Genomic DNA, 15,768 nt, shown 5'->3' with positions numbered 1-15,768 from the left:
CAGAGGGCCATTTTGAAAGCTCTTTTCTCCTGTAAGAAAGTTCTACTTGGGCCATGGAAGTACCTGCTGGGCGAGTCTCCTGATTAGAATGCTGGGACTTCCATTGGAGCATAAATCACTGATGCAGTGGGGTATTTCTCTATTTGGTTCTCCCAACTCTCTTCTATCCCTTTACAAGTCACACTCACTTCCCTCCCCATGCCTTTGCACATGTTGTTTTCTCAGTTTGGTAAACCCTACTTCCTTTTATCTCCTTATCCAAGGCTTGTCAGTTTTACAAGCTCCAACTGAAATCTCAATCTTTCCATAAAGGATTCCTCTACTATGACATTAATCTTTACTTTCTTAGATCTAAATCATAAAAATCAGTGCTTAATTCTACATGTAGATTGTGAATCTTTTTGCCTACATTATCTATGTAACCATGGATAAAAATTTAGCCTTTCTGAAAATCTCCTAATTTTTAGAATAATAATAATAAATAATAGAAATAATAATAGTTAGCATTTATCTAGAATCTAAAATATTTTAAAATGTTTTCCAAGTATTGTCTCATTTGACCCTATCAAGTAGATACTATTCTTTTTTCCATCTTACAGATGAAGAAATAGAGGTTGAGACAAGTTAAGTAAACTACCCAGGGTCACGCAACCAGAAAGTGTGGTTTCAAATCAGAGACCAAATTTGAACTCAGGTCTTTTTACTCCAATGCTCCTTGATGATGGAATCCATGTATTATGCTCCATGTGACTAGAATCACAGAATCCTCAAAAGACATCTAGTCCAACCCGAATATGAGCAGAATGCCCACTATAATACCATCTTGTCTCTAAGGAGGGGGATGTCACCACCTCCTTAAATAGCCCACTCCACTATTTGATGTCTCAAATTGTCAGGAAAGTTTTCCTAACATCGAACATGTTGGTCTCTTTGCAACCTCCACCCATTACTCTCGTTCTGTCCTCTGGGTCCAAACACATAACAAGTCTAAGCCCTCTTGGCCTCTTATGTGGGACAGTCTTTAAACACTTGAAGATAAGTTCTTGTGCCCCACCCCTGAGTCTTTTCTTCTCTAGGTTAAATATCCTGAGAACAGTGCCCAGCATGTAAATGCCCGATAAATGCTTGATGAATTAACAACGAATGAAAGAATCCAGAGGGTCTTGCTCTGAATCAAAAACAATATCAGTTTCCCAACTCCTAGTAGGGAAAAAGTAAAAGAGAGAAAGGAGAAAAAAAGGCTGATGGTTTCTCCTTTCTCTCTCTGCAAGAGTAGCTTTCTTTCTTCTGGTGCCCAAGAGAAAGGAGAGTATAGGAATCAGAAGGACCTCACTTTGAATCCTGAATCATACACTTAAGACATGTTGTTGTTTAGTCCGTTTTGGTCATGTCTGACTCTGTGTCCCTATTTGGGGTTTTCTTGGCAAAGATACTGAAGTGGTTTGCCATTTCTTTCTCCAGTTAATTTTACAGATGAAGAAACTGAGGTAAGCTGAGTTAAATGACTTGTCCAGAGTCACACTGCTAGTAAGTATGCAAGGCTAGATATGAAGTCGTGAAAATGAGTTTCCCTGACTTTAAGCCCAGTGCTCTATTCTCTTTACCATCTAACTGCACTTACTAGCTGGGTGATCCTTAAGAAATCCTTTAATTACTCTAAGCCTGAGCCTCCTCAACTGCAAAATGGGAATAATAGTACCTTGTGGAGTTGTTAAAAAGCTCAAATAAAATGATGTATATAAAGTGCTTTGCAAGTCTTTTTTTAAACCCTTACCTTTTTGCCATGGAACCAATACAAAGTATCAGCTTCAAATCAGAGGAATGGTAAGGGCTAGGCAATGGGATTAAGTGACTTGCCCAGGGTCACACAGTTAGGAAGTGTCTGAGGCCAGATTTGAACCCAGGACCTCCCATCTCTGGGTTTTGCTCTCTATCCTCTGAGCTATCTAATTTTCCCTTTGCAAATCTTTTAAAGTATTATATAAATGTGAACTGATGGTAAAATGAAAAGAAAAAGAAAAAGAAAACTGAGAGAACGAGACAAAAACCAAGACTATTTACCAAACTCACATAAGTGACTTTAAATAAAATTTATTTCCCAAAACAGCTTCTAAAAAGAAATGAAATCCAAACGCCTGTTTTGTTTTTTGTTTTGTTTTGTTTTGTTTTAAGTAGGTCTGGCTTAAATCATTATCATTCTTGAGTTGGTGACCAAATAGCCATCTGCATGCCTGGTTTGCAAACTGGCCTTGGAATAAGGCGATTTGTCAGTGTTGTTTGTGCTATCTCTACAGAAAGATTTTTTGGAGAATCAGGAATCTCTTCTGGTGTTTTCACTGAGTCATTTAATGTTTCATGGAATACTCTAGTCTGCTCTTGACAGGGGCTTAGTGATATTCATGTCCTCTGGCACATGATAGGCATCGGATGGCAACAGTCTCGTGTTCTGTGGGCAAATTTGCTTGTTTTTAGTTTCCTCATTCTACTGGTTTGACATCTGGAGAATTTTCCCAGCCTTCTTTGTGGAGACTATCTTACCTCGACGGGTACTTAAACACTTCTTATTGTCCAGTGCTAACACAGGGAAATCTTTCTGTGAAAGTAATAGGCAAACATCAAATAAGAGGATGAGGGAACTGCTTGTAAAATCTGTGATGGTGGATTCATAGTTTGAAGCTACTTCCAGAGATGTAGCATCATATATGGAGAAGAACCCTAACTTTGAAGCCACAAAGGAGCTAAATTTGGATCCTGCTTCTGGTACTTACACTTGTGTAATGAAGTGTAAATAATTTAACCTCTCTGTTCCGTAATTTCTTTTGCTTGTGGAAATTAAAATTTCTAATATGTATCTCACTAGGACTCAAGTGAAATGATTTAAATGTTTTATAAGTCTGTTTTTTTTAAATTCTTAACTTCTCTCTTAGAATCAATGTAGAGTCTAAGACAGAAGAGCAGTAAGGGCTAGGCAATTGGAATCAAGTGACTGGTCCAGGGTCACATAGCTAGAAAGTGTCGGAGACCATATTTGAACTCAGGACCTCTTGTCTCCAGGTCTGATTCTTTATCCACTAAGCCATCTAGCCACCCTGTTAATGTTGTAGATTTAGAGCTGGAAAGGACTTTAGAAGTCATCTAATTAATCACCATAATTCTCTAAAATATTTTTATGTTTTCATTTAACAAACATTTATTTTCTCTTCTTCCCTCCCATTAAAAGTACACAAACCCATATAATAAATAATTATAGTCAAGCAAAACAAATCCTCATCTCCACATTGGCCATGTCTAGAAATATGTCTCATTTCTCAGTTGTGTTTTGAGTCTATAATCTCTCTGTCAGGAGGCAGGTAGAATGAGGTTAGGGTTGGTTCACTTAAAAATGGTTGGTCATTGCAAATATAGAAAAATCACTGAATAAATTATTCAGACTTGTTCATTTTAGAAATATTGTCTTCACTGTATAATTTTTTCTCATGGTTCTGTTCATTCTGCATCAGACCCTCAATAAACATTTGCTAAGTGCCTACTGTGTGCCAAAAAATGTGATAAGCCCTGCTTATACAAAGAGGCAAAATACAATTCCTGTTTTTAAGGAGCTCACAATTTATTAGGAGAGATAACAAGCAAACTAGCTATATATAGGATAAACAGGAAATAATTGAGAAAGGGGAGATAGTAGAGTTAAAAGGGTTTGAGAAAAGTCTTCCTGGAGGAGATGAGATTTTAGCTGGGACCTAAAGGAAGTCAGGAAAGACATTAGGAAGAAATGAGGAGAGAAAGCATTGCAGATGTGAAGGAGAGTCAGAGAAAATGCCTGGAACCAACATACGGAGTATCTTGTTCTTGACACAGCAAGGATGTTGGTGTCACTTGAACAGTGTATATAGCAGGGAGTAAGATGTAATAAGACAGGAAAGATAGAAGGAGGCTAGGTTATGAAGGGCTTTCAAGCCAAATGGAGGATTTTGTCTTTGATCCCAGGAAGTGATGTGTGTATATATATATATAACTCTTACCTTCCATCTTAGAATCATTATTGTGTATTGGTTCCAAGGCAGAAGAGGGGTAGTAAGGGCTGGGCAATGGGGGTTAAATGACTTGCCCAGGGTCACACAGCTAGGAAATGTCTGAGGCCAGATTTGAACCTAGGACCTCCTGTCTATCGGCCTGGCTCTCAATCTGCTCAGCCACCCAGCTTCCCCAAATCCTGGAAGTGTTAGGGAGCCACTGGAGTTTATTGAGTAGGAAAGTGACATGTCATACCTGCACAGTAAGAAAAATCACCTTAGTGACTGAATGGAGGATAGATTGGAGGGGGTAGGAAGATCCACCAATAGCTATTATTATTGTTCAGTTGGTGCCAGAGGAAAGAAGGGAATATATATATATATATACATATATATATATATATATTTCATTAATTAACTAAACCATTTAATTAATTAACTAAGGATATTTTCCCATAGTTACATGATTCATGTTCTTTCCCTCCCCTCTTCCCTCCCCCTCCATGAGTTGACAAGTAATTCCACTGAGTTTTACATGTATCATTGTTCAAAACCTATTTCCATATTATTAATATTTGCAATAGAGTGATCATTGAAAGTCAAAATCCTCAATCATATACCCATTGAACCATGTGCTCAATCATGTTTTTCTTCTGTGTTTCTACTCCCACAGTTCTTTCTCTGGAAGTGGATAGCATTCTTTCTCATAAATTCCTCTGGATTATCCTGGATCATTGCATTGCTATTAGTAGAAAAGTCCATTACTTTGGATTGTGCCACAATGTACAAAGTTCTCCTGGTTCTGCTTCTTTCATTCTGTATCAATTCCTGGAGGTTGTTCCAGTTCACATGGAATTCCTCCAGTTCATCATTTCTTTCAGCACAATAGTATTCCATCACTATCAGATACCACAATTTGTTCAGCCATTCCCCAATCGATGGATACCCTCTCATTTTCCAATTTTTTGCTACCACAAAAAAGCATGGCTATAAATATTTTTGTACATGTATTTTTCCTTATTATCTCTTTGGGGTACAAACCCAGAAGGGATATGGCTAGATCAAAGGGCAGGCATTCTTTTAGCACTCTTTGGGCTTAGTTCCAAATTGCCCTCCAGAATGATTGGATCAATTCACAACTCCACTAGCACTGTATTAGTGTCCCAACTTTGCCACAACCCAAGAAGGGAGTATATTTGAAAGATGTTGTGAAGGTAATATCAATAGGCTTTGGCAACAGATTAAGTATAGATGGTGTGAAATAATGAAGAGTTGAGGATGACAGCTGGCCTGAGGAATTAGAAGGATAATATTACCTTCTATAACAATATAGAAGATAGGAAGTGAGGAGGAAAAGATAAGGAGTTCTGATTTGGATAAGTTGAGTTTCAGAAGTCTAAGGGATATCCAGTTCAAGATATCTGAAAGGAAGATGGAGATGTAAGATTGGAAGTCAGCAGAGAAATTGGAGCAGGATAGGTTAGGGTTACATGTCTTTTCGGCATTCTCTAAAATTGTCACTTTCATAATTTTTCATGACACAATAGTAAACCATTACATTCATAAATAAGAATTTATTTAGCCAATATCCAATTGAAGGACACTCCCTTAGATTCATCACTATCAAAAGTGTTGCTCTAAATATCTTTTGTATATATGAGTCCTTTTCTGCTTTCTTTGATCTCTTTGGAGTAAAGAAGTGATATTGCTGGATCAAAGGGTAGAAAGAGCATAACAATTTTGGGGGCATATTTCCTAATTGCTTTCTAGGATAGTTAGACCAATTTACAGCTCCACCAACAATGTATTGATTTGCCTATTCAGTCCTTCTTTTTCTTCTTCCTTCTACAAGATAACAAAACTGAGGTCCAGAGATATTAACTGACTAGGCCACTCAAGTAACAAATATTTGAATCCCAGACCACTGGAATTCCCCAGAGTTTTAACACTTCACATTAGAAGTTCTATATAAATGGCAGCTATTATCTTGTCCTCCATTTCCATTGTAAAAAGTTATGGGGAAGCAAGGAGATGACTTTTAGACCTATAAATCCTCTAGGATTATGGACTACAGGTAACCACTCAGAATGCCCTAATTCAGTCCTTTGGTAGGCATTTCATATGTATGCTCTGACTTTACATGAGCTCATTTTGATAATAAAAAAATTTCGATTAAAAAATTATAAATATTGCGTTCAGGGATTCAAATGAATCTAACCTCATTGATTTGCAAATTTCTTCCAGTGATACAGATTGCAAATCATTGAGGCCTATCCATTATATATGACTTTTGCCCTTCTTCCTCCATAAATTTCCCACAGGGAGCTCCACACATGATAATTCTTCATTTTCTCTTGACATTGGGAGTGTATCAATGGAAAGAGAACATTCATTTTTTAAAAATTAAGTCTTGAGAGATAAATATTCTGCTATTGTTACATGGAGGTGTGAGCCTTTCCTACCAAACTTTTGACCTTTTTTTCTGAAAGCCATCTGAAATGGGTACAAGCACTCCCCATTGTTCTTTTTTATTTAAGAAGTCAACCCTGTAGTGACACAAGATTGTCACTGTATGAACTTCTGTATGGGCACGCTCCATGGCATAGTTCGTCCCAGAAGTCAGCTTTCTTGTCACACATTGGAGCTGAATATCAGCTATATAGATACATAAAAGCTTTAAAGAAAAGATTGGATGAATTGCACAAACTTGGCTTGTTAATCCAGAGAGTTCCTTTAAGCTAAAGAGACTTTAGCTTACATCAGCTTAAACTGGGAGATATGGTCTACATAAGGAACTTTACAAGAAAATCTGTTCTAGACCCTAAATGGGTCGGGCCTTACCAAGTACTATTAACTAGTCCAACGTGTGTAAAAGTTGAGAACAGAGACTCCTGGTTCCATATTACACATGTGAAACCTGTAAAATAACATGCTGTACATGAAGAACACCATGATGAACCAACTGACTTAGAGCAAAATGAAATGAATGCACTGCCAGATCCACAGCAAACAGACTGTACTGTTGAAGAAGAATAAACTGCTTGAAATTTTAAAAAAAGGAAAAAAAGGAAAAACTGCAAATTTTTTTTGCAACACAAAAACAACACAGAGTTAACACAATTACATCACAACGACTATTGTTTCTGATTAAGAAGGTGACAAGCCAACCACCCGACAAGACAATAGACGACAGACGAGTATGCAAGCAGTACAGATGAAGAAAAGAACACAGAAGCTACAAGCTGCAGAAATTCACAGCAGACGTGGCGTGAAGGAATGGACAATCACAAGAGTTTTGTAATCTTTATTAAATACTGTGCAGGAAGAGGACTGGAAGGAAGAAATACGTGAGGCAGTAATATCATGTCATAAACACACATTGCACAAATGAGACATCACATGGTAGTTTGCATGCCACACCACATCGGCTACACAAGGAGAATTGTGGTTCTCCAATGGGCCAGAAGACCAGTGCAGTAAGGGGTAAGTATGTACATGCATCAGTACTCATTAGTTCATTGAACACAACACAAACTGATTGTTCACCTTTTGACATAGACCTCATGTAGATAAATGAGAGTCTCTTTTGTATATATGTATTATATGTACATATTACATGTGAATAGCTGTATATAAGGGAAGGGTATCCTAGGATCTCTAGCATGTCAAAAGATCCATTGTTTTTTTTTTATTTGATAGACATCAAGGTAACTTCCACCTGTAAATAGGCATTGTGGATAGCCTGTATTATAATTACTAACCCATAGTATAGAGTTACTAATACCTTAGGGAAAGATAGCTTTTAGGGATCTTTGAAATACAGAGTTAGTCAGGGAGAGTCACTATAGTCTGTAAGAATAAGTAATGTATATAGCTTGCATATACTTATAACTAATAAAATAAAATTAATATACTAACAATTTGGAACTTAGGGTTATTAATACCACTAACATAGCTTAAGTAAGGTACTAACATAAAAACTTAGAGTTAAATGTGTAGACAGTTCTATAACACTTTGCTTATGGAGTTTTACTATGTTCCTTGTAGAAGCACGATAGGTTGTTACAATTTTTGCTGTTGAATGTGTTTCAAAGATGTTTACATTGCATGCTTTAGGGATAGTGATTGCAACTTACAATTATTGCAGAATTGATTTTATGTTTGTGATATTCTGTTACATTTGTTGTGATGCTTGTATTTTATACCAAAACCCGTTTTTTCCCCTTGTTTAAACTTTCCTTTTTCCCTCCTTAGATATGGGTAGATAGTATAGTAAGCCATAGCAAAAGCAAGACTATTAAGGGGTTAGGAATGAGACATTGTTTAGGAAGTTGCTTAGTTGAAGCGTAGACAGGGTAAACTGTCCTGGAATATCTTGAGCCTGCAGAATTTCCAGTGGAAATTCCTACTAGAAAGGGGGGGATTACTGTAATGTAGAGGATGGCAGCATGGAATTCCTGCAAAATATAGGGTCAAGCTTCACCCAGAATTCCAGGGGACTCCCCCTGGAGAACTTTGGGTGAGGGGATAGTTGAGAGGGACTTAAACAGTTGCTTTCTGGGAGTTAAGGTGAGCAGATCTTGCTGCTTCCTGCTCCTGACTTGGGGATTCACCTGAGGGGCAAAAGTCATCGTGGTTTCTACTCAGGTGTTAGCTGTCTAGTAGGATTAGACCTTACCAACATCAATATAACAATTATTTAGTAATATAGAAATTAGAAATAATTAATAGCCTAGAGAACAAGTTGATGAAGAGCCTGCCACTCCCTCCTGGGAGGGGAGGGGCAGCTTCAACCTGACAGATCAGGGCTTCCCATTACCTATTCAAGTCCTTATTACCCCTCCTGCCTTCCCCTTTCCTTCTTCATTAATATAAGCTTTACCTTCAAAATCTGTGCCTGGGAATTATTAGAAGATACTCACTGCTCATTGTTATCATCTAGCTTGAATCCTTTCAGATGGATCAGATCCATCTCTGCCCACAACATTAAGATAACTAGTTACTACTCAGCCCTCTATCAGACCTGTGGGGAATATAAGTTAAAGAAAGGGGGACATCATTAAAGATTAGCCTCAGCAGAAACTTGCTTGGAGAACCTCAGCCTGTCTCCATTTTCAATTGAAACCAACTGCTTGGGGAGAGGGGTTCGAGAGCAAGGAGTGTCTAACCCCCTCCCTTCTCACTCAAGCCTGTCAGTGAGGGAGGAGAGTGTCCTGGGGATTTCTGGCCCTGGCCTAACTATCTGCTTCCCCAATATTTCTGTTATAACCAACATAACAGGTGGAGACTCAATCCATGAAGGAGGAATTCCTGGATAAAGAAGCTCCTATCTATATAGGTCAGTGATGGGCAAACTACTGTTGAGGGCCAGATGTGGCCCCCTGGAATGTTCTATCTGACCACATGACATTATTCATAATCTGACAAATACAATGAGTAGGTCACAATACAATGAAACTTCGAAAGAGTTGCCTTAGAAACAGACTGACAGATGAGCATTTCTTTTCCTTTGCCCTCTCTTTAAAAAGTTTGCCTATCACTAATATAGGTCAACATCTTCCTCTGTAATTAGTAGTAGCTAATATTCATATGTCACCTTAAAGTTTACAAAGCACTTTCCATATATTATCTGATTTGATTTGATACAACAACCCTTGAGGAAGATGCCATTATTATCTCTACTTTATAGTTAAAGAAACTAAGGCTAGGACAAGTTAAGTGCCTTGCCAGGGTCACATAATCAGCATGTGTCAGAGTTGGGACTTGAACCCTGATCTTTTTGGCTTCTAGTCCAGTTTTCCACTGTGTGACACTCCCCACAGTGAACATTTCCTCCAGACATTTTTCCCAAAAGTTGAAGAATCCAATGCAACCACTAAAAATAAAAGAATAATACAAAGCACAAACCTTCTCTCCAACTATGTATTTTTCTTCTCTGGCTTCCCCCTCTGAGGATGCAGGTAATATGGTTGTACAGGGTTCTAGAGGGAAGGTGCAATCTCAACATTCTTCCAGCAGCCAACCGAACAAACTAATGAAGTGTTAAGCAAATTTAAGGATAGAAACTGCACAGACAAAAAGCCAATGGACTGTCCTTTAAAGTTCTCATCTCCTTAATTTGTCCCTTTTCCTCAGGAGACTGACTTAATGCTCCAACTCAGGGAACAGAAGTGTGAATTGCTTTTAAATAATTTGGAGCTTAACTTCTCTAAGGAACTTAGCTTGGCCATAAAGTACTTGAAGAGATCCTTTTCTGATACCTGATAAAGATGTTAGATGACTTATTCTGCTCTGATTATATGGATGAATTAAGAGTTTTCCCTTGAACTAACTAAATGTCTTAGCTTCACATGATAGTAGAAAAATACTTTAAAGAAAATAATATAGCACCAATGGGTGCTATCAAGTGGGACCTTACTCTTGTTCCTGGAACAACCCATAAATAAATGAAAAAAAGTATTAAACATTTACCATATTCAAAGTCAAAGCAGTTAGGTGGTGCAGTGGATAGAAGGCTAACCCTGGAGTCAGGAAGACATCCTCCAGTGTTTAGATCTAGCTTCAGGCACTTACTATTTTGTGGGAAGCCAATAAGAGAAACAGTCTCAAATAGATAAAAATATGAGACTCCTATTTTGACTCCTTTTCTAATCCACACCTTTCCTTATTGAAAAGCTTCAAGTTCCTAGCAAACCAACAGTTAAGAGGTTAACAATTTCTTTCCAAGACTAAAGACAGAAATTAAGCAAAAGGCTGCCTGGACTTTGAATCTGTTTCTAGACACCTCAAGGTCAATAATGAACAAAATTTAGACAAAACCTCCTCCAGTGGGGGCTATTTGTCCCTGAGAAAGTATTCCCAGACTTAACTTTTGATAATGGGCCAACCAAAATTCAGCCTTGGCCTTGTTCTATTCTGGAGTCAAATGAGATTTTTTGTGTTTTGATATGACATAATTTATAACTTCTGCGCATCTATGAAGTTTTTTTGGGGGGTTCTTTTGTGTCAAATGAGTCTTGAAATATATATGGTAAACTCCATGCTCCCTGAGACAGAGCTGGAAGTATGAGCTAAAAGATCTTCCCTGTCTTTACTTCTTATCAACTAAGCCATCTTTATCAGATTATCTGGAGATGATAAATAGATTTTGAGACTATCTGTGTGACTTTGGGCAAGTCACTTAACCCCAATTGCCTAGCCCTTACCACTCTTCTGCCTTGGAACCAATACACAGTATTGATTCTAAAATGGAATGTAAAGGTTAAAAAAAAAAAGAAATCTAGAAAAAACTAAATAGCAAACTCCAATGGACATAACTGAGGCAGAAAAGAGTTCTGAAAATTATATTCTGTTCTTACCATAAAGGGCAGAAGTTAGAATTTAAAAAGGTCAATTATATAGTGGTTACCATGTTCAGTCTATAAAGAAGAGTGAGGGAGAATTAGGAGATAATTTCTGACTCAGAAGCTAAGCAGGGGTCTGGAAATTGTCACGTTTCCATCATGCTCCTTAGCACTCCAGTAAGAGAAGAGTGGCATAGTGATACTTATTTTTTCTTCTTTACTGTAGAGTAATTCTGTTCCTGGAAAAGGGAGAGGTAACATAATGAAAAAAATCAATTTCCTCATAGTTGGAAGACTGGGTTTGAACCTTGCCTCTGATGCTTACTATATGGGTGGCCATGGGAAAGTCACAACCAATTTGGTCCTTGATTTCCTCACCTGTAAATAGGAATAATAATGCTAGTACTACCTACAGAGTTGCTGTGCAAAAGTGCTTTGTAAACCTTAAGTATAAAATACCTATTATTGTCATCAAAGAAACAGTTTTGCCACCATCACTTTTTCCCCAGAAGACAGAAAATGAAGTGACTATGTTCTTTTGGAAGTTCAGAGGACCATGAGGTCATAGATTCAGAGCTGCAAAGGGTTATTTAGTCTAACGTCCTCCTTTCCACCCCTATTTCACAGGTAAGGAACTGAGAACCAGAGAACTTAATTTGCCTAAGGTCACCCAGGTAATAAATTAAAGAGAAAGGGATTAAATCCAGACTTTCTGACTCCAAATCTCATTTTCTTTCTATTGTATCATGCCTTCCTGGGCAGTCTTTCCTAAGATTGGCATCTTCAGCAATATTGAATAGTTTTTGAAGCTGCAGAGCTCTTCTGGCTTATAAGAACACTGAAAAAATACAAATTTCCTTGTCCAAGGGTTTGGTTACAGCTATAGTTGCTAGATGACAAAATTTTACATATTTATTTGGGGATCCAAAGACTTATAAAAGTGTATATGTGTTCAGTCAGGTGAGGAGGAAACACCTTAATACATCTCCCATATTTACAGTGATGCCTCATTTGGATGCAATTTCTGATATGGATTTAAATGTTCCCTCTCCTTCCTTTCTCTGCCTCTCCCCCTTCCATCCACTCCCAGTCCAGAGCCTGAATTACACAACCCAGAATATCTCTGGGGAATGATGCCAAAGTGCTGATCTTACTCATATTTCCCAGGCACAGCAAGTGGTGAGAATGAAACTGGCTCTGAGTCTAAGCCATGAACCCCACTTGAATGGTATAGCTCCATAGGGAATTTTCTTTACCAGAGACACCTCTGGGCCTGGTTACATATTGCAGACATCCTTTCCCTTTTGAATTAGTGTTTTCTTTACCCGCTTGCTTCACAACTTGTCTCTAGGTAGGGGGGAATCAAGCTCGCAGATTTTCAATGGACCAGGGGAGTAGCTGTAAATTGCTATGAGAATTCTAATTGTCCAACGGCTTCCATTTTGGAAAACTCTGGGGGCTGCTAGATTCCAGTTTCTGAAGCAGGAGCAGACAGTCATGTCAAAGTGGCCTTTGGCAGGATTCCATTCACTCCCCTTAATTCCCCAGAAGCAAGGGAATGCTGGGGAAATATTTATTTGTACTGCTCTGTTAGAGAGGAGTTAGTTTGGCTATCCTAGAGAAAGTTCTGGAAATCTACAGTGATCAGAACTCAAACCCAACACAAACCATGTGATGCTACAAAATCTTAAATATATTAAAAACATATGCTTCTTCTCCTCCTCCTCTGGCCTTTAGACCAGGGGCTCTTCTTAACCTTTTTTTGTGTGCCACAGACCTCTTTGGAAATCTGATGAAGCTTATGGACCCCTTTGGAGCAGGACAAGAGCTGTGACTTGACAAGTGATATTGCATAAAATTAATTAGTAATAATTCATTAATAATAGTAATGCTTGTTGCTAACATTCATAATCTAAGCAAATGATAAATTCCTTAACTACTAGTGAAGGCAAATTTTGAATCCTTCATACTTTCACATCTTCTTGGAATTTCTCCATTGAGGGTCCATGGATCCCAGGTTACCTGATTACTTAGACCTTTTATCAGCAATTTGTCTTTCTTTGTTCACATAGCTTTCACTTAAGCCTGGAACCTTAGTAGCCCAATGCCACCATCTGGTTATTCTTGTCATATGGAAGTGGTTGTTAGCATTACTTGTAACTGATCCTTGTATTAATTTTTACTGGCTGTTACTGGTGGTTTTGGATTGCTTTTTGGTAGGTTGTCTGAAATGAATTATATTTGGTTTCTGCCCAGCAGGGCTCCACTTGATTTTAGAGATGATGGACAGAGTCACCCAGAACGTTAAGTGATTCACCTGAATTCACCCTAAAAGAGTGGCAGGACTGAGAATATGATCATCCTTGGGTCATAATCTGATCTAATTTACATTTCCAAGAAAAAAGTATGGTGGTGTACTCATGGAAGAGAAAACCTCTTCAAATTTCTAGGATCAGATTATGACAGTAACTGGGCAGCTGACTTTGAGATTGTGTCAAGATGCCCCTTTTTACTCATCACTTTAGCCAAGAGTTTTCGTTTTCTTTCCCCAGCGGTCCCCAAAATAGCAATACTGAGGGATGGACTACATTCATAAAAGGAAGTATGTAAAAGTTGCCTGGCCAAGGAAATACTTTGCCTTAGTTATTTAAGGGCCTTTTTTTTTTATTACTGCTTCATCTATTTTCCTGTCTCTACTCTGTCTCCAATATCTATAGATCTCATGGTTCCTGACTATGCATTTGTATTGTTGGGCCTTGCTCTTAGACTCTTCTTTAGTGTTTTCTTTAAATAAACCCTTACTTTCTGTCTTAGAATCAATGCTAACTATCAGTTCTAAGGCAGAAGAGTGATAAGGGCAAGGCAACTGGAGTTCAATGACTTGCCCAGGGTCACATAGCTAGGAAGTGTCTGATAAGAGATTCAAACCCAGGTCCTCTTAACTCTAGGCCTGCCACTGCGTCCACTCTGCTACCTGGCTTCCCCTCTTCTTCCAGTTCTAATTTCCTTCATGGGATGGACCAAGAGAAAAAGAACTATACCTACCAAATCTTTCCATTTATTTCCATTTCCAAATTTTCCATATATATTCCATTTCATATTTTTAGAAGTGACTTCTAATCCAAAATTTTATAGCATGTTTATGTTATATTTTTCTGTATGAGTCCATCTTAGTGCTGATTATAACAAGCCACTATATCCTAATGATTTTCTTTTGTAATGCTTCTCTTCTTTTTGTTCAATTTTTACTGCCACTACTATAGTTTAATTTCTTATCATTGAAATAGCCTCTAGACCAGGGGTAGGCAACGTATGGCTCTCGAGCCATATCTGGCTCTTTTGAGGGCCAGATATGGTTCTTTCTGCAGGAGCTGTGAAGTCAATTTTTTTTTTCAGGCGCTGTTACAGGAGCGTGCATTGTGAGCACTGTACGGCTCTCATGAAATTACATTTTTAAAAATGTGGTGTTTATGGCTCTCACAGCCAAAAAGTTGCTGACCTCTGCTCTAGACCCATGATTGTGAACCTTTGGAATGCATGCCAGAAAGGGCACACAGGGACCTTTCTGTGGGCATGCACCTTTTGCCCACCAGAGTTCATTACTAGAAAGGCAGAGGGACTCTGGAGGAGCTGCTTCCTTCCCACTCCTCACTGGACTGAGGACATTTTTTCACTTGACTTACCCCTCTGCCCAGTGTGTACTCCCTCCCCTATCTGGGATAAGGTGGGCGGGTCACAGGAGGAAGAGCTGAAGGGGAGAGAAACACTCAGGCTACTCTCTTCCCTCACCCTAACCCTAACCCAAAATTCATTTCTAACCCCCTAAATTCATTTCTAATACTGAGGACATTTTTTTCACTTTACCCGCCCCTCTGGCCAGTAGCCTAATGGGAGTGCTTCCTCCCTCCCTTGTATGTGGTAAGATGAGGGGAGCATGGCACATAGTCTGTAGATGGGGGTTGGGTGGGGGCATGGCACATGGTGTCTAAAAGTTTCAGTATCACTGCTCTAGAATAATCTCCTTGCCTCCACTGTCTTGCTACTCCAACTCATTATTCACTCATTATTTGGTAGAGGCTGGGAGATAAAGGGCAGTGACGGCCATGAGGTTTGGTCTCTCATCTCTTTTCAGTGTATTACCTTTGTGATATGCTGTAGAGTTCACATTTTCCTGGACTGGTGGAGATTTGTTGTTTGCATTATGTGAGCATTCCTATAAAATTTGTATCAGAACTAATGATGAAGCTCATGAAGTCAAATCTAGGTTATAACTGCCTATCTGAATTATATCAATTAAGCTTGATTTTAGTTTTTTGTCTCTAGATATGTGTTCTCAGAATCACAAGACAACAAAACAAGTTCCAAATTACCCATTATTCATTCAGCAAGCTCTATTTAAATAGCCACTGTGCGTA

The sequence above is a fragment of the Gracilinanus agilis genome, chromosome 2 (genome assembly GCF_016433145.1).
Source record: "Gracilinanus agilis isolate LMUSP501 chromosome 2, AgileGrace, whole genome shotgun sequence".
NCBI classification, from domain to species: Eukaryota; Metazoa; Chordata; class Mammalia; order Didelphimorphia; family Didelphidae; genus Gracilinanus; species Gracilinanus agilis.
Note: the sequence above shows the minus strand (reverse complement) of the source record.